Source organism: Paroedura picta, chromosome 12, assembly GCF_049243985.1.
Source record: "Paroedura picta isolate Pp20150507F chromosome 12, Ppicta_v3.0, whole genome shotgun sequence".
NCBI classification, from domain to species: Eukaryota; Metazoa; Chordata; class Lepidosauria; order Squamata; family Gekkonidae; genus Paroedura; species Paroedura picta.
The window spans coordinates 12,953,082-12,972,594 of NC_135380.1; the positions used below are offsets into that span (position 1 = coordinate 12,953,082).

The 19,513-nt window shown below is 48.4% G+C and overlaps 2 protein-coding genes across 14 annotated transcripts in view; one reads left to right on the top strand and one right to left on the bottom strand.

Annotated features, from left to right (window-relative positions):
- TMEM218 (transmembrane protein 218) overlaps window positions 1-19,513 on the bottom strand; it is a 364,259-nt gene that overhangs the window by 40,479 nt on the left and 304,267 nt on the right. The gene's annotated exons all lie outside the window — the stretch shown is intronic.
- Window positions 1-19,513, top strand: part of PKNOX2 (PBX/knotted 1 homeobox 2) — a 358,017-nt gene that overhangs the window by 31,260 nt on the left and 307,244 nt on the right. For 8 of the 13 annotated variants that reach the window (XM_077306328.1, XM_077306325.1, XM_077306324.1 and 5 more), the window contains exon 1: window positions 7,486-7,573. The gene's annotated coding sequence lies outside the window, so the exon portion shown is untranslated. Of the gene's footprint in view, window positions 1-6,572; window positions 6,659-7,485; window positions 7,574-13,345; window positions 13,448-19,513 lie in introns of those variants that run through there. The other 5 variants (XM_077306320.1, XM_077306319.1, XM_077306322.1 and 2 more) reach the window with 3 other exon arrangements.

Genomic DNA, 19,513 nt, shown 5'->3' on the forward strand with positions numbered 1-19,513 from the left:
GAAAGTAGAGAGGCTATAGCTGTGATCCATTAGGGGAAGGCACCACATGGGACCCTTGGAAGTGTGGGGCCTGCAACACATACTGCATGTGCTATATGGATCATAGAATAGAATCATAGAATCATACAGTTGGAAGGGACCTCCTGGGTCATCTAGTCCGACCCCCTGTACTATGTAGGACGCTCACAACCCTATCGATCATCCACTGTAACCTGCCACCAACCAGCCCTGACTAAAACCATGCCTCAGAGGCTTTTAAAATGCTTCTTCCCAGGGAGTAGGAAGGAGAAACATCTCTTCTATGAAGCCTGCTGTCTACAGTTTTTGAACTTGCATTAAAAATAATTCAGATATTTTTTTTGGGGGGGAAAGGGTGTTGCCTAGTTATATTTTGGGGTACCTTTCTGACCAAGTTAAGGTTTTTAGTTGATTAATCTAATACATTGGTCAATTATGTATTGCAGACTTTAAAAATAAATATTACGTTTACCTGCATGTTATAAAAGATGCTTCTATGGTCAAACTTCTGCAAAATGTCTAAAGGTTAACTCCTCGCCAAGGAATCCATCTTTGAGAGACTTGGCTTTCGTGGTCTGTCCTCTCTCCCCCCCTCCTTTTTTTAAACACTGCTGCAGAAGCAATAATATCTAATGAGGTGAGGGCTGTTATGTCCTCACTGCCAACGGCCTCAAAGTAGTGGGAGGTGTTTAGCTGACCTGAGGAGAAGCCAGCAGCGGCTAATGGTCCATTTAGAAGCATTTTCAAATTAGGATTATCATCCATCTCCCCATAAAAACAGCAAAAAAAAAAAGTTTCAAGTTATCTGGTTTCTTAATTGCATCATCCAAAATTGGCAGGAAATTAGCACAAGAGAAATATCGGCTTCAAATTCTGACCCACTGCCTGGTGGTTTAGCTCCAAACTGCAGCCCTAAAATAATGACAGGTTGGTTGGCCATTCTTGATCGCCCCCTGTCCCTATAAAATATGGAGAAGGCTGTAGTAATTCTTCCCCCCTCCCCATTTCTGCTAATGCACCAGAGCAGCCTGTGTAGAAGACCAGCCTTGCAAATAAGCCTGCAAATGTTTTAATAGCCTATCTGTTTATGCAGCCATGGCAGAGCAGATCCTTTGCATGCAGAGGTCCCAGGTTCTATCCATGGCATCTTTGGCTGAAGGGAACAGCTGTTGGGAACTAGCCTTTCTTCAGCTGAATTTCTGCTTGTTGTCCAGTTACAACTCTAGTAGCCACATCCAAACCATTTACAGTATGGAGTAGGATCCAATATATTTAGATACTTATACCCTGCAATTCCTCCCACCCCATTGGAGTAGATTACAGCAGCATTCTCTGCCATCTTCATTTTTCCAGTCACAAGAACCCTGAGAAGAAGACAGACCGAAGATCCCCCATCCAAGTGGAGCTTCCAATCAGGTTCTCTCAGAACCTAGCCTGACACTCTAACTCAGGGATTCCCAGCCAGGGATCCGTGCACCCCTGGGGGTCTGCAGGAGCTCTGAAGGGGGTCTGTGGGAACTCTGAGGTGCCTTGGTATAGGGTCATCTGGACTGTCAGCTCCTATTCTTTCCAGCCTACATGGGGCGGAACTGCCATAGCAGTAGTAAAGGCGGTGGGAGGGAGCAAAATAGTAGATAGTGACATCACTTCCAGGGGTGTGGCAGAGGGCGTGGGCAGCTGGCATCACTTCCAGGGCTCCTTGAAGTCTGGAAAATTATTTCAGCCCCCCCCCCCCCATGGTCAAGAAATTGAACAGGCCTGCTCTAACCACTACATCACTCTGGCTCTCTGATTAAATGCTCTCTGGCTATGAATGGCTCTAACAGACCTGCAGGAAAAAATGTCCTGTCCTTTTAATAGAGGCTTAATATATGGAAATGCAGTGTTGAAGCTTTCCATGGCATGGAGGGAAATAGCATTACCTGGTAAATAACATCCCATTAGATCTCTATTAAAGGGGGAAAGACAATATCTACATTTATTACTAACTGGAACCCCCGTATAGATTTCTTTGCACAGAATTTGGGGAAAAATTGAATGGATGTCAGTGTGATGACCAGGGAGGAAAAGACTTAGAGACTATAAAAAAGAGAGCATTTATAATAACTGCCAAGTTTGTAACTTTACTTAATATTTGTTGCAGAGAAAAACAGAAGTCTTTTCTTAATATGTCTATATACTTTCCCCCCTTTTTCCTTCTTTTATTATAGTTTTGATCTTTGTTTCCAAAAATTTAAATAAAAACTATCTTTAAAAAATATCTCTATTAAAGAGGCATGATCCTTTTTTTCCTCCAGGCAATTGAGAGCTGTATATAGTACTCCAGACCCTCGCTATTGCTCCTATATAAATGCCCTGGCACTCCATTCTCCTGCATTGATTCCTCCACACCTCTGAGGGGTGCTGTGGGTATATCTTTGGTTGGCTGGGAGAGCAGAGGGACTTCTTAGGGCCAGCAGAGCAACAGATTGCCTGGTGGACAGGATCAGGTGACTCCAAGGAGTAAATGTCTACAGAAACAGCATCCTGCCCTCCTCCAAGTGACAACCTTTCCAATACTTAAGGAGGGCTATCATGTCCCCTCTTAACCTCCTTTTCTCCAGGCTGAACATTCCCAAGTCCCTCAACCTATCTTCATAGGGCTTGGTCCCTTGGCCCCAGATCATCTGCCTGACATGCATGCACGGGAAGCTTTATTTTTTAATTTTATTTTTTTCGATTTCTTACCCGTTGGCCGCCGCTATTGAAAAATCATCTCGCAGTGGGTTGGAATAAAAGATTGCAGTCACAGTAATGACAAACAAACTGATAACAAGGAACCACGGACTCTCTTTCCTCCCCAAGGGGTAGGATCCTGTTACAGCCACAGTCCCATTCACCAGGATGGCCATCCTTCTTTTTGCCATTTAAATATTGGCAGGTGGAACTTTCCCTTACCTGTTTAATTGTTGTGTCTTTACTGGCCTTCCAAGAGGAGCAGGTGCTATAGGAACACCGTCCCCTCTTGGCACAGTGGCAATCTGAGCTTGTTCTTATGATTGGAGGACGAATCCCATAAAAATCGATAGGGATGTGCAGGCTCATAAACAGTAATGGCAACTTAAGTGATTTGTGTACCCTATCTATTATTTGGCTCCCTATGATAATGCAGAGGTCTGCAGCACCCGAATTATGACTTTAATAACTGAACGAGGGAGTCTGCAGCCATCCTGTCAGTAAGCATCCGGGCTTGTCAAAGGAGCCAGCATTGGCGACACAAGGAGTTGAAGGTGCTGGAATGACTTTGCAGTGTAACATAAGCCAGTTGGTGGTGAGAGGGGAATTTAACAGTCAGTGTGTCAGAACAGGGGAAAAAATAGTGCGTCTTTTGGAAGGTGTTTAAAAGGGGGCGGGGTGCAGAGCAGACAGAATTAATGAGGGAAATGGCAGGAAATTTCAGGCAAGATCCCTGCAACTGATTGCACTTTTGATGCATGAAATGCAAGTTAGGATCTAATCAACCCCCCCCCCCCCCCAGTGCAGAGAATGCAGAGCGCTGCCTGCTGGAATTGGGGAAAGCACAGAATGCCACAACTCCATTGTCAGCCTCCAGAAGGGATCCCTTGCTTTTTAAGACAGTTACATCAAAGGCCGTTGTGACTTTTTTTTCTATCATAGACAGCAGTGACAACTGGTGACGTTTGCTTTGTAGCTCTGTCAAGCCTCTGGTTTGGACCTGCAGTGCTGCTTCTAATGGTTTCAGGTGCTTGGAGTTTTGAGATCTCGTCTTTGGCTTTTGGCTGCAATCCTCCATACATTTAAGAACGCATCACTTTGCCTCGTATTAAAACAGCATTTTTTGTAACAGAACTATCTGTACTCTCACAGCAATCTCTGGGGTCTGAGGCAGAGCTGGGCCATTTCCCAACACCTGATGCTTGAGATGGCAGGGACTCACCCTGTGTGACCCCCCTGCAGGCAAAGTGTGCTACCACGGAACCCAAGTGACTTTCCTAAAGGAAATAGGTGTGCTATAGCGTAGGTGGTGGACGGCAGCGTTAGAGCACAATCTTCTGGAAACTCATGCTGTGCAAGTTGTGTTAATTTCAAGGCTTTTGGGCAGAACATAATGAACTTCCCCAATCAAGTGCAGAACACTTTCTGTTTCAATTGGGGGGGGGGGGGAGGAATAGAGGAAGACCTGAGTTCAAATTGATCTGAATTCAGCAGGATCCACAACAGAAAAAAACAAAGTAAGTGCAGAATCAGCCCTGATATTACTGCTTGATGAGAACAGCCTTATCAGTGCTGTGGTGAGCCCAAGGTCACCAAGCTGGCTGCGTATAGAGAAGTATGGAATCAAACTCGGCTCGCCAGATTAGAAGCTAACCAGCTACACCACGCTGGTGGTGCCATTGCATTAGCTGGACAAAAAAAAAATCTGTTTTTGAACCAAACTACCAGCTAACTACAAATTATTTTTTGTGTGCTTGAAACTAAAACACTGAGTTCAGTGGGGTTTCCTGCATAGGGTGGTGCTTAAAATAGTTATTCTCTCCCCCCCCCCCCAATATCTCTTCTGGCCATTTAATAATTCTGCCTACTGTCATGCAGAAGAGGGCGTGGCAGTTAATTTAGCAGCAAATTACTTGTCAGAGGGAACAAAACCAAGAAGACAGCCCCCTCCTTTGTATCCCAGCCTATTTAAATTCCAGAAATTTTTAAAATAATGAGCATTTTAGTAGGGCTGTCAACTGATTAACATTTTTAGTTGATTAATTATCTGCCTCCTTGATGGATTAATTGTTCATTAAATTTGAATAAATTTGCATTTTACCCGCAACTCTACATAGGTTCCTTTCAAATAGGCACAGTTAATGGTGGGGTGAGATGATCTAAGACGAACAAAGGCGACTCCTGTTAGAAGTCAAGGCCCGACTGTTTTGTTTTCTATTTCGTTCCCTCCTGCGGTGAAGCAAGGGAACCAAAGTCGCTTTGCTATTTAATCTACTGGAACGCCAGTTGATTAATCAACCAATTGAATGCTGCGCCCTTCTAGTGTATCGTGCCGTTCTGCAGCATCGTAAACATACACCACCAACCCCCTCTGCCAAACTTCTTGAGGTCTTGTAGAAGAAGTTGGTTTTTATACCCCGCTTTTCATTACCCTAAGGCAGGGGAAGTCAAATTGTGAACGCTGGCAGGGACTCATGGGAATTGTAGTCCATGGACATCTGGAGGGCCGCGGTTTGACTACCCCTGCCCTAAGGAGTCTCAAAGCGGCTTACAATCGTCTTCCCTTCCTTTCCCCACAGCAGACACCCGGTGAGGGAGGTGAGGCTGAGATAGTAGTAGTAGAGTTGGTTCTTATATGCTGCTTTTCTCTACCCAAAGGAGTCTCAAAGTGGTTTACAATCCCCTTCCCTTTCCTCTCCCCACAACAGACACCGTGTGAGGAAGATGAGCTGAGAGAGCCTGATATTACTGAACAAGAAGAAGAGTTGGTTCTTATATGCCACTTTTTCTACCCGAAGGAGTCTCCAAGCGGCTTACAATCACCTTCCCTTTCCTCTCCCCACAACAGACACCCGGTGAGGTAGATGAGGCTGAGAGAGCTCTAAAAGAACTGGGACTGGCTTGGCTGTAGCCAAGACAGTCCTGAATCACAGGCGTGAGAGCTCCATGAAATGTACACAACCTGATTCGTCTCATGGGTAATGAGCAGCTTAGACACACGTAATACAAGCTGTAAAAATATATTTATTAAAACTAAAGGACCATCAGCTTTCAGCCAGGGTACAGGTGTCTTGCACCTGTGACTAGCACAGGGGTGTTTGGCCTGTGTAGCACAGAGGGGTCCCTGAATTACAGCTGATCACCAGGCTGAAGAGATCAGTTCCCCTGGAGAGAAAGGGAGCTTCTGAGTGGTGCTCTAGGGCAGGGGTAGTCAACCTGTGGTCCTCCAGATGTTAATGGACTACAATTCCCATGATCCCCTGCCAGCAAATGCTGGCAGAGGCTCATGGGAATTGTAGTCCATGAACATTTGGACGACCACAGGTTGACTACCTCTGCTTTAGGGCATTATGTCTTGCTGACGCCTCTGCTCTCCAAACCTCACCCTCCCTTGGCCCTGCCACTCACTCTCCAGGGATTTCCCAAGCCAGAGATGAAAATCCTATTAGTGCCTTTGCTATTACTATAATGCCTGGGGAATCAACACGGCCCCACCCCAGCTCTCCCTGCAAGAGAAGGTAGAGAAGCTGTGTGTGTGTTTATGTGTGTGCAGCTCAAGTGTCCCCAACCCTGTTCAGCCTGCAGGCACTTTTGAGACTGTGACACAGGGGGTGGGGCCAACCATATAATGGCTAACAGAAGAGGCGGAGCCACACACATGCAGGAAACCGAACACGGGGAGAAATATATGGGGAAAGAGGAGGGGGGAGAGAACAAAACCTACACTATCACCTCAACAGTATTATTGAAATCTACAGGAGGTGGTGAAGTGCAATGTATAAGCAATGACTATAAAATTGTCAATATGAAAATAAGAGTTTTATCTTTGGTCTTTACAGAAGGGCAGTTACCAGGAGTAGAAGGCAGAGGGAGGAGCCAAGAATGGCGTGTCCATACTCTGGCAACACAACATCTTCCAGCAATGGTAAGGATGCCCTCTCAACTTGCTAGTTTGCATTGACTCCTTGAGATTCCTTCATACAAATGTTGCTTTCTGTTGTTGTTAGCGGCTTTGAACATGCAGGCTAAACATCTAATAAACAGCGGACCTCAGAGGATCAGGCAAGCCCATCCCAGTTCCCTGTACATGCATGCATGTTCACTGTCATGCGGCCGGAGTCGGCAAACTCGGCATGCTAAGTTTTCGTGTCCCGCGCAATCCGATTAAAGCGTCAAAGTGGGGGGCCCTCTGCAGGGGAGTCCATCATGAATGCAGCACACAACCCAAGAAAAGGCAGTGGCCTTTTGGAAGGGACGGAGAGCCACCCATGATTTAGTCTTTGTGGGTTTGTTTCATGCCACAGGCTGAGTTCCTGAAGTTGTGAGTCTTAAAGATCTGCACAAAGATGACAGCGGCAATTTAAAAGCTAACCAAGTGCCTGTTGCCTAGAATGCATCAGCTCGGTGCATTAGTTCAACACTGAACTAACCCTTGGGCAAATTCTGTTTGGTGGTCTCCGAGGAAGTGTGAGTGTGCTTGCACGCGAATTATGCCCCCGGGCTCTGCATGTGCCCCCCAGGGAGCCCCTCCCTCGGACTCCGAGCTGCCCGCGTGCCGGAGGACATGCAAGCAGGAGCGCCCTTGCTCTGAGCCAATGACAAGCGGCCTCCTCGCCAGCTTTCTTCCCGTTCCGAAGGCGCCGTGGCCGGGTCGGAGCGTCCGCTAGGGGGAGACAAGCCGGGGAGCGGCGGGCGCGTGGGCCGGGCCGGGGGCCGGCGGTGGGCGGTGGGAGGGGCGTGTCCCTCGAAGGCGGGGCCGGGCTGACGCGCGGCAGGGCTCGGCAGTGAGTATAGGCTGCGCTGTCAGGCCGGTGTCAGTCTGATGAAGATTGGCATGCAGGTAAGCTGTCATTCAGGGAGCCCAGTCGCGGCGCGTCGCAGACTCGCAGGGGCGGGCAGAGCAGGCTGGGCGCTCGGAGCAGCAGCAGCAGCAGCAAGAGCAGCAGCAGCTGGGCAGGCGGCGGCCACGAGCCGGGCTGGCGGCGGCGGGGGAGGAGGAGGTGGCGCGCGGGGCTTGGCCGGGCAGGGCAACCGGGGCGCCCCCCCTTCCCCTCTCTCGCGCGCCCCCGCCTCTTGGTCCACTCCAGCCACTTCTTGGGCTCCGCTCGGGGGACTTTGGCGGGGAAGAGTCGAGCCGCCGCCGACGGGGCGGTCGGAGCTGGCAGGAAGCCCCACGCGGGCTGGCGCCGTCCAATTTGGGGCACACGGCGGTCCCCCGGGGGCGCTGCGCTGCAGGGGTCGCGCCACGGCGGGCCAAGGGGAGGCGAGCGGCGGCGGTGCTGCCGGGGGCGCGGAGCCCGTGGACGGCGCGGAGGCGAGCGCTGCCTGCCGGAGCGGGGAGGCGCCGGGGGCCGAGACCGGCCGGGTGGCGGAGGCAGGGGGGCGCCGGGGCGAATGCTGCGCTGGCTGGCTGGCCGCCGAGGCGAAGTTGGGCGGGCGCGGGGAAGGCGCCGTCCCGCGGGGCTTCCCTTCCCGGCTCCGGGCTGCAGCGCAACTTCGGGCGGCTCTGCTCGCTGGCGGCCGAGGCGGGGGAGGCGGCGCGGGGAGCCTCGGGGAGGACGCGGCGGCGGCGGCGGGGCCTACGCGGGGCCCGCGGGGATTGGTGCGCAGGAGAGCCATTGTGCGCGGCGGCGGCGGCGGCGGCCAAGTCCGCCCGCCCGCCCGCTGCCTTCGGGGTCTCCGGCTGGGGGCGGAGCGCGGCCTGCTCGGGGATCCCGCCGATGGGGGCAGCCATGGACCGGCTTTCCCCGGACGGGGACTCCGTCCTGCCTGCCTGCCTCTCCCGCGGCGGGCGGGCTGCCGAGAAGGGAAGGCGCGGGGTCTCCCCGGGCGGGCGGGCGGGCGGAGCGCGTGTGGCGGCCGCTGCCTGGTAGCCGTCGGGCTCGCTCCGTCCCCGGGGAGGCGTCGTGTCCTCGCGGGGCCCGAGGAGACAAAGGGACGCCAGCCGCTGTCCTCGCCGCGCGGGGGGGGAGAGGAGAGGAGAAGGCAAGCCGGCGTCTGGCTCGCGTCCTCCGCCCCACCGCCGGCCAGCCCCGCGGGGCACATGAAGCTGCTGCTGGCGCTGCTGCCGCTGCTGGGGCGAGCGAAGTTGGGCCGGAGGGCGGACACCGGGAGTGGGGGGGGGGGTTGGTCTCCTGCCCGGGAGAACTGGAGCGGCGGGAGGAGGGGGTGGAATCTCCACTGGCGAGGCTGCGCTTGGAGGGGCTGCTCGCCTCGGCTGCCCAGGTCGGGGATCCAACGCCCCGGCTGGAGCTCCCGGGGAGACATTCTGTGGCAGCCGCCACTCCCTCCCCCCCCGGTTCCCCCCGCTCCGCGGTTCCCTCCTCGCCGCAGAGTGGAGCCGCAGAGAAAAGTTTCCTCCCCTTCCATGCAAGTTGATTCCCCCTAAGCAGGGCCACTTTTCTTGTTCCCTAAAGCTCCAGGAGGCGGGAGGCGGGTGGGGGTCTCTGGTCTGGGGGAGCGCACTTTGCAAAACAGCAACAAAAAGCACCGAGCGCCCCCCCCCCCACTTGGAAGTGCTTCCCTTGCATCACTTTTGCCTGGTGTCCCCTTGGAGAGATCAGAGGGGAAGGGAAAAGCCTCTCTTCTGCCGCTGCCTGCCTGCCTGCCTGCCTGGGCTGGTGTTTGTTTAGTCTTGGACTCCCTCTTCCCCAGACAATACAAGCACATCTTGCACGTTTTGGAGGGGGTGGGGAGAGGACAGTAAATGAGGACTGCTGTCTTATGTTCTCTGGTTTGGGTGTGTTTTTCTGTACGCTAAAAGACTTACTTCTGAGTAGGCTCCTGCGGTAAATCTCAGTTTTGTTGTGTGGGGCTCATATTGACCATCCTGGTTTCCAGCAATCCCCCCTTCCTTTGCGTCTGCCAAAAAGGGGGTTGACTCACGACAGCCTCTGCTGCGAGAAATTAGCTCTTAAGGGCGCCCCTTGACACTCTGTTGTCTTGGCTGCAGCACAGTCGAGCCGGCTTCTCCTCGGTAGTTTCTCTCTTTTTCCGGGGCAATCCTGGTTTCTTTGTCGAAAGAGGACCCGGGTAGCTGTGGGGCTTGGCTTGGGCGGGCTCTCTCGCCTTCTCTCTCTCCTCCGCTCCTTCCTTGGCCCGCCTGTGGCTTTGACCGCATGTCATAACCATTTAAACTGTGGTTACTCTGCTTAAAGGGGACGAAAGCTGCGTTTGATTAACTCCCAAACCGGTTGCCTTGCAAGTTCCAGTAGCCATAAATTATCCCAACACATTTCGCAGTAAGCTAGTGATGAAATGGAAGGAGAGAATTGCTGTTGTCCCAAGCAGTGTTGAGCTGAGGAGCCAACAAGTTGGGTTGTAATAAAAACCAGAGCCTGCCGTTGCTCTCCCTCTGCCGCTTTCCCTTGCTGCTGCTGCTGGCTGGGCTGGAGCAGAGACACTTAAAAATAATCCATACCCCAAAGCCTTGAGCGGCCAAAGGACCCCACTGCCCCTGAGCTGGCTTGATTGATTCGAGATTGACTTGAGGAGCAAAGGAGAAGCTGGCTAAAGGTCGGGAGGGGGGACCCGTCATGTAAAAATGGTGATCAAACTAATTACTCTTTAATTCCTAGGTGAATAATAAAAATATTTCTTTATGCATAAGCTTTTCCGCAAAGCAGACCCAAATGTATGATTAACACACACACACACATAAAAACAGACACCTCCACACACAAATCTTTCTTTGTTACCTTTTTGGAGACTGCCCCTCATCTTGTTTCAGAGTGTTTTCACGTCTTGATTTTGAAAGGATCTCACGTTGGAACATATTAAGAATTTTATCTACTTTCTGAAGTCAGCTGGGGTGGGATTGTTGTATGGAGTCCTGGTTATGACCTGCATTAATGCAGCCTTGTCTGTGTATAGAGGCATTCTGCAGAGTAACAAGAAAAAAGGTCCCTGTCCCCCAGGAACCTACACTTACATGAGCGCTTCTTCCTGAAACCCCTTTGCCATCTCCAAGTGTCTGCTTGTGCTCTGCTTAACAGATCTGTATTTAGAAGAAGAAGAAGAAGAAGAGTTGGTTCTTATATGCCGCTTTTCCCTACCCAAAGGAGGCTCAAAGTGGCTTACAGTCGCCTTCCCATTCCTCTCCCCACAACAGACATCCTGTGAGGTGGGTGAGGCTGAGAGAGCCCTGATATCACTGCTCGGTCAGAACAGCTGTCTCAGTGCTGTGGCAAGCCCAAGGTCACGCAGCTGGTTGCATGTGGGGAAGCGCAGAATCGAACCTGGCTCACCAGATTAGAAGTCCGCACTCTCCTAACTACTACACCAAGAGCAAGGCTCTTGGAAATTCAGCAGTTAGGGTACTCTGTCCTACTGTTCCTACTTTTTAAAAAAATCATGTAACTTAATGTAGGGTCTTTTTTACCCCCATACTGGGTTAGTGAAGTATGCATTTTGTTTATTTATTTATTATATGTTTGTATACCGCCCTCCCCGGAGGCTCCAAACAAGTGTGCATCACTGGCAAAGCATCTGCTTGGCACGCATAAAGTTCCAGGTTCAATCCTCACACTTCTGTAAAGTATGAAAGACCTCTACATAAAATTCTTGAAGACAGCACTGGCCTTGCTCGACCAACCTTTTACTGTTTCGGTATAAGGCAGCTTCATGTGTAGACAACAGCTGGAGTCACTAAAAAGGAGGCCCTAGCTATGTGAACTTTTCTGTATCTTTTAAAATCTTTAATATAAGAACTAGTATGAACCATGAGAGGCAGGCACCATCTAAGAGGCATTTCCTGTTGCCTCTCTGTCAGAATAGGATGCATCTTAGGTGCTACCTGCTTTGACGTGCCTTTAGAACATCTAAAACAGAAGCGTAATCCCCTCTTTGTAATGCTGTTTCTTTTATTCCTTTGCACTTTAACCAATCAGCAGGACACTTGTATAGAATTCTGGTCAGGTCCTGAAGCTTCTTTAATCAGGTGGCTGACTAGTTGGGTGGTTGTACTCTCTGTTGATGGGTGATGCAGCTGTCTACTACAGGAAGCTCACATTTTTGAGATCTAAGACGAGACATTTGCGTCCTGATAGGTGAGCCGATCTTGCTACCTTTATTTGCAAAGTAAGTTTTCCCTTGGGAGAGACAGGTGTTGGGAATTGGGAATGTGTTTGCTTCTACAGCTGTCAGACTCCCTTTTGTCTCAGCCTGTAGTTTTGCATTGCTTATCCATTCCTGCCTCCCCTTCATTTCCTTCACTGACCCTGTGATGGTGCAAAAGGATAACGAGAAGAAGCATTATTCTCATGGGTGCCTGTTTCCCCACACGTTCATGGCTCAAGCATACCTACTTTTTAAAGGGAAAAAAATCCATTAAAATGACTAAGTTCTTATCATAGCTGAGCTAGAGGTAATGACAAGAAGTCTATGAATGGCTCTCTCGTTGTTTTTAAGGCACAGGTAGTCATAGGGATCCCAGTTTGGATTGAGGCCCACCCATGCCACTTTCACAGTGGTCTTAGAGCTGATATTTGCCTGTGTGTGACAGGCCTGTAGCTCCCTAAAGCAATACCCCACCCAAAATGTGTCCCGCACAGCCAGTTATCTTTGAGAGAGGGCCCTTGTTACTTGTGCCAAGGGCTGGGCAGTCCACCCTGGGTGCCAAATCATTAGGAGAGCTGGGCTGCATGAGCACCTGGTACCATTGAAGGCATAGAACAGACCTCAGCCAAGCACAAAGAGAATGCAGCCAATGAGCCTGTGGGAGTGAGCACTGCGCACTGATCAAAGCAATTTTGCACCCCAGGACCCGCCAGGCCTACATGCCGCCCGACACCAACGCAAGCTCTCTAGCATTCAAGCAGGCCACCTAGGAGGTTAGAAGGGGTACCTGCCCTGTGCGCCACCTGCCCACCATGTATGTGTGTTAAAGTGCAGTCAAGTCATTTCTGACTTATGGCGGACCTATGAATTAATGACCTCCAGAACCTCCTGTGGTTAACAGCCTTGCTCAGGTCTTGTAGACGGAAGGCCGGCACTTCCTTGATTGAGTCCATCCATCTCATGTTGGATCTTCCTCTTTATCTGCTGCTTTCAACATTTCCTAGCAAGTATTTGCTTACAGAGCCACAAATGCCAATGCCCATGTTGGTATTTGTACGTCTTTTCAATGAAAGATGTAGCTCTGGAGGAGTGATGGATATTGCAGGAATGGAGTGATGAGAAGAAGAGGGGAAAGGGACAAATCTATTCCTCCCCCCTACAATGACCCCCATTCCAAATCCCTCTGCCCTGGCAGTTGCTTTTTACATCTTTTTTAAAAATGGGGAATATCCCTTCATGACTCTCTGGTTGTCACGCATAGGATGGCCCTTGGTTTTGACAGAGTCAGTGAAGGAAATGGAATCGATAATTTGTTTCATTCATATTCAAGATACTCTTTCCTATCTAGAGCAGGTAGCTTCAAATGCAGGGGAGAAAAAGTCTCCTTCCCAAATGCACAACTTGGAAAAAGTATTTGGAACTCTCGCAAATCACAAAAGATGGACCGCACATCACAGATGCTGAAATGTAAATCCACCTGCCTGTACGTCAATCAGTTCAATAAAAAAAAAACCACAAACCTAAAACTGTATTTCTGTCTTTCACACATGCATGCTAACAGGAGGAGAGAGGCTCAAAGCGGCTTCACGTGCCATGTTGAAATCTGTCTTGGTGTCAACCCAGCTTGTAGCCCCTCATTGACTCCCTGCCAAAAATGGTAACTATGTGCACACACTCCCAAGCACCCCCCCCCCCCAAGAAGAGCTGAGAAGTGAGTTTTATGTAATGTGCATAAGAGCTGTGCTTGGAGAACAGGGAGGTAACTTCTACACTTGCTGTTTGTTGGGGAGGGGGAGAACTGTGCACGATCATAAACCCAGCAAACAAAAGAAGTAATTTCTTAAAATGCTGCACAGAGTCCTTCAGATCGAGGTTTCAACACTCTGAACGCAATTTTAAAGCGATCCTTTTTTTTGAAAAAACCAAAGGGACGCGAAAAGGGAAAGATGCCTTGCGTAGCAATTAAGCAGTGGTTTTCTTGAAACACATGAAATTGCCTTATTCTGAATCAAACCATTGCTCCATCAAAGTCGCTGTTGGCAGCGGCTCTCCTGAGTGTTGCCTATTGTCTGGTCCTTCTGAACTGGAGATGTCAGGGATTGAACCAGGGACCTTCTGCATGCAAAGCAGATACTTTATCACTGAGCCACTGGCCCTTCCAGTTTCTTGTTGATGTTTTCAAGGAAGATTTTAACTCAGTGCTGGTGGAGAATATTAGTAACCTATAAGGGATGGATTAGCTGTTGATCTTGAGCCTCAGGGGAGGGCGGTATATACATATATAATAAATAAATCTTAAATAGCGACGTGGGATATGGGTCACTATTAGGAATGTGTGAACTGTACTCTCTCCCTAACCATTGTGTGTATCGAGCTAGGCTGACGGAGACTGATAGAACAACCTGGCTGCTTTCTGGAGATTCTTGTCAACTTTGTGCTGGTCGCTCTGTGTTCCCGCTCTACTTTTCTTGAATAGAAAAATGAAACCTTGGAGGAAGTATGAATGGGATTCCTTGATCTTGCCGTGCCAGCTTGGGATAACGTTGGAGAACAGCTCCATTCCATGTTTACAGTTGCAGGGCAGGGGTTGTCACAGACTAGAGAATGCATTTTGTCGGGAGCTCTCAGATGGCACATTGACATAGAAGAAGGAAAAACATGTTTTTTTGGGGGGGGGGGCACCTGTGGTTGGGGTGAAGCAGGGCCGTGGCATTTCTGTATGCAAGATTAAATACATGCAAGATTAGAGCAAGCTGCAAGATTGGTTTACTGGGAAAATGCACTCTTTATTGCTATTCTATAGGAAACAGCCACTAGAGGGGGATGAGAAGCACTTTGTTGGATGGTCTTGTAGCTTCTGAAAAAGTTGTGTGCATTAAATATTTGGGAGTCCTACTCGGTGGCGCTTGTAAGCCACCTCTTCCTCCCTTGCATCCTTCCCTGTTTCTCTAGCCTTTACGTTATCCTGCTTCTACGCAGGATCCTGCTTTCCGTTATCACTCAGCATACCTTTCTTCTAGCACGTCACCCCGGAGCCATGTGGGCAGGGCTTATTAGAATTCGGAAACTGTGCTTAAGAGCTATCCACTACTCTGGAGGTACCTCTCCGTAGAAAATAGTTTTTCTCGCCTCCATTCTAATGAAATATCCCCCTCCCTCCCTGTAACTTAGTGACATTTTTCCCCTTGGGTAAATCAATTTTAATATTTCTAGCACTAATTTATCGCAAGTGCCTTTTCCAGTTCACGGATAAAGCCCCCTCCCAAAAAAGTAATCTGATTTGCAGTGTTTTTAATGAAGCCCATAATTGCTTGCAAGGTGCAAGCTGGCCTGGCACTTTGCATCTCTCCGTAGAACGAAACACCGGATAATTAATGGCCTGGTGCATAAGACAGGAGAGGGAAGAGGGGTTGGATCTTCTCTAAATGAAGCTGTAGTTGTAACCTGGAGTTTAAAAACAAGAACAATAGCGATGCATAGCCTCTTTCTGTGCTGAGAAAGTAACCCCTTGGTGGTTCGGTGGGGCTTCACTACACATAGCGTTGTAACCTGGGGCAAAACTTGGGAAGGAAAACCTCTGTCCAGTTGGTTGGGTCAACTCTGGTCGTCTGAATAAGTTACAAAAATATCGAGAGATAGCTACAGATTGCAGGAACTGGTTCTTTTGGCTGTGCCATTTTGCAGGGCTCTTGCACATATGCCTGTGACACCTGGTGATGTCTAGCTGTAGTGTGCCTTTGAAAGGTGTTGCCATTCCATAGATTAAGTAGAATATAGGATCATCCAAAGGTGTTGGGAGCATGGCCTTATGCCAAAAGGCTGCTTAACATATGTGGTGACAGTGCTCCATTTTCCGGAATTAAGGAAAAAGGAAACCATAGACACTAATCCTATAAAGATAACCTCTCCGGATAACTGTGCAGGGAGGAATAGTGGACAGAAGAGTCCTAGCCCCACCTGTGCACAATTGCTCATTGGTCTAAACATGTGGAGGAACTGCCTGTGCTTATGGCCCTTCCCCACGATTAACAGTGCTGTTATCAGAAAATTGCAGAGTGCGGGCATGTGCTGGCACACTTCCTCTGAGTGTTCACACCATGTCGATTGTGCGGGGTGGGGCATGGGGCAGCACACTCATGACTGCTCTCCCTCCCTGTGTGGTGAGTCAACATGTGGATGGGTCATTTGCACTTGGCTGCTGTGATCTAGGGCAGGGGTAGTCAACCTGTGGTATTCCAGATGTCCATGGACTACAATTCCCATGAACCCCTGCCAGAAAAGCTGGCAAGGGCTCATGGGAATTGTAGTCCATGGACATCTGGAGGACCACAGGTTGACTACCCCTGATCTAGGGGGAGCTGACTTGCTTTGTGATTCTGGGCACAGTTACAGATGTGTTCTGCTGAAATTCATGGATGGTTCTTCTGAGTAGCTGTGGGACTAGGGAGTCCTAACTCCAGGTACCATCTTATTTAGAAACATGTTTAAGTGGCAAAAGGAGAACGTCTTTTTCAGTCACTGCTTCTGAATTGGAAGTGTCTTTTCATATATAAGCTGTTTGCTCTTAATAGTGTCTACTATTTTCAGCTGGAGATTCAAGTGGGGTTGCCAGCTGTTCTCCCCCCCCCCCCATATTTTTGTAAAAGGCCAACATTTTGATGGTGGGACATCCTTTCTTGGAAAACCCAGAAGTGATGTCACAGCTCTCTAGGTATTGCTGGGAGCTGTAGTTTGATGCCATTAGATGTGGCTGTTTTTTGAAGTCCCTACACCGTCTCTCCATTTCCAGGTGGTTGTCAGGCTGGGCCTGAAAGCCCTGGATTCTAGTATCCAACTATGTTGCTTTTCTTTCTTATTGTGATCTGATTACATTAAGTAAGAAGAAGGGTTTTCATACCCAATTCTTCCCTCCCTTAAGGAGCCTCAAAGCGGCATGCAATCTCCTTGGTTTCCTCTCTCCAGAACAGGCATCTTGTGAGGTGGGTGAGGCTGAGAGAGTTCTGAGAGAACTGGGACTGACTGCATGTGGGAGAAGAATGGGGAGTCAAACCCAGTTCTCCATATTACAGCCCATTGCTCTTAACCTTTACAACAGTTCTAAGAATATATGTTACATGTAAGTAGTTATGTGACATTTTGTGGACAAAAATTGGACAAGTTACTGATCAACTTTGTCTGAAGAAGCTGGGGCTACAGTCCGTCCTTTGTTAATTCTGGTGATGAGCTCATTACATTTTGAAGCATCTTGTGCACCATGGGTTTTTTTTAAATATATTTCACAGATGATGAATGTCTCCTAGGGCCTTTCTTCCAAAGGCTAAACAATTGGGTCTGTTAAGAAGCAGCAGAAACTCAAAAATCTTGGCTCAATGCCTTAAAATGTGATAGTCTCCCCCACCATACATAATTACGCAAGTATGCATGTGTATCTATATAGAAAATATTAAAAAGTAAATCTCGGTAGGGGGGAACGAAGGAGCCTCTGACACGTAGACTCATTTCACAGGTTTCAAAAAAATGAAACGTGATTATAAATAGTTTAATAAAAATGCACTGGCATTAACATAATTACCGCGGTGGCAACTTCAGCTTCGGCAGAGTTTGCTTGTGAAATGTTGCCTTGCGGAGATTCTTATTTTTCTGTCTGGATTGCTGAAGAGCCGTCTCTCCTTGGTTTCTGGTTACACGCAAGCGTCTATGAAGGACCTTTATGCTAAGACCTATCTCACTAAAAACACATCCCTCCATGTAACTAGAAACCTTAAACCGAGCAGGGTATTTTAAAACTGAAGCAATGAAGATTAGATTAACTCTCTTCCAAACCGCTCTCTTCTGTTATTATTTTTGGATGGAATGTGGGGGAAGGCAGCTGTCTCCATCAAGGGTCGAAGGAAAGTCAGTTTGGGTTTTAAATGTCCCCTCCCTCCCAATTTTTTTAAAAAAAACAAGTGACTTGGAAAAATAACAGTGATGAGTTCTTCTATCCTTTGACATTTTGCAATAAAATCTTCTGTAGTGATGCTGTTCCGGGAAGGAGTTTTGATTAAGAAAATTGGCTGTAACATGTAAGCCCCAAGAAGATCCAACATGTGTGAAGTACTTTGCATTCATTCTGTTTCCCTTCTGGCCTTTTTGGTAAGATGCCATGTTGCAAATATAGTTTTGTAGATGCGTGCAAGACACTCTCCCCCTCCCCACTTCAACGTTATGGCTAACTTTTAAAAATACTCTTTTTAAAGGCCAGGGCCTGCTCTTTGCAAATGCGTTAAAAGTTTGTCTGTTCCCCTACCCTTGAAGCTGATCGTACAGGGCCTGCAAAGTTAGCTGGTTGCCATTTGGAATGGAGAAAGGCATACAGGGAGAACAAGGAGTTCCTGTTGTTATTGCAGTCTATCCCCCAGTCTGAAATGGAGGCTACTTGCTTTCTAAAAAATCTTTCTTTCACCTGATAAGAAGAAACAAGAAACCATACTCCCTTTCAGAAGACTAATTTTGATGTTCCAGCCATGCATAATGGCTGTGCATGCTACTTGTGTTTTCCCAGTATGTGTGATCACCATTTCATGCGAATTGGTATTTTAATTTGTTTTACAAAATATATGCCCTGCTTTTCTGCCCTCACATAGGTTACCGTAATAGTTAACAATCCCTCCCTCTCCTTCCTGTAGCATTCTCCTTTCTTTCCCCCCACATTGCTCTTGACATTGCCCCACAGAACAAGGTGCTGAGAAATGTAGGAACCCTGACGCAGCTGCAGCAGTGTACAGCAGACTCTGTTAAAGCTGGAGGAGAGGAAAAGGCTAGAGGAGTGAGAGGGCAGCGTGCAACCATTGCAGGCTCCAAGCATTTCTCAGCACATCGCTTGGCGAGATAATGTTGAGAGGAATGCAGGGGGAGGGGAAGGCTGGAGAAAATTTAGGGACTACATTAACAATAAACCCCTATTATCTCTAGACTTAAGGGGAGCTTGTAAAAAAAAGAGAAAACTTTAAATGCCTAAACAGTACTGGAGCTCATAAACCAATAAAGAGTGGAGAACTGTCAACTAAGATGGCTACCTGAAAGTAAAAGCAACTTGAAGAATCTTTTCATACATTTTCAAAAAACTGACCCTTAAGCCGTGGCCTCTAGGTTGTGGGGAAAGGGGGGTGGGGAATCCAAGAGAATCATGCTTTTGAATTATCTTTACTTGGGAAACAAAGAAAGGGGGAAAACTGAACAAAACCATTCTCACAAATCCCATAGAAACAGTGAAGGCAAAACTAAGTAAGTGCTGAAGGGAGGAAGATCCCTACAGAATGAATGAAAGCAGTGAAAGTTGGGTGAAAAGTAGAAGGAATGATACCCCAGCATGAATGCACAGTGAAAGCGAAGGAAAACACCGGTGCATAAAAGGCCACTGTCTCTCCTGCTTCAGAGCAACTCATACAAGGTACAGCTGGGAAAGCCTGCTGAGCTGTACTAAGAAAGAATTGCTTGCAAACTGGGAAAGAAATGCAAGAAAGGCATGTTTGCAAAGTGGTAACACAGGCTTAGGAACATGCTTTCCATTAACCTCAGATTTTTTCTTGTAAACCTTGGGCTTCCTGAAACTTCTGCTCTCTGTGTTTCTTGAGTGGGCTGTAAGTGTTAAAAGCTGAAGATTTATTTAGGTAAAACCTGAGATTCTTTCAGCATTAGGCACAAATTCTTTAAGGACATACCTGAAATGGCAAAAAATTTG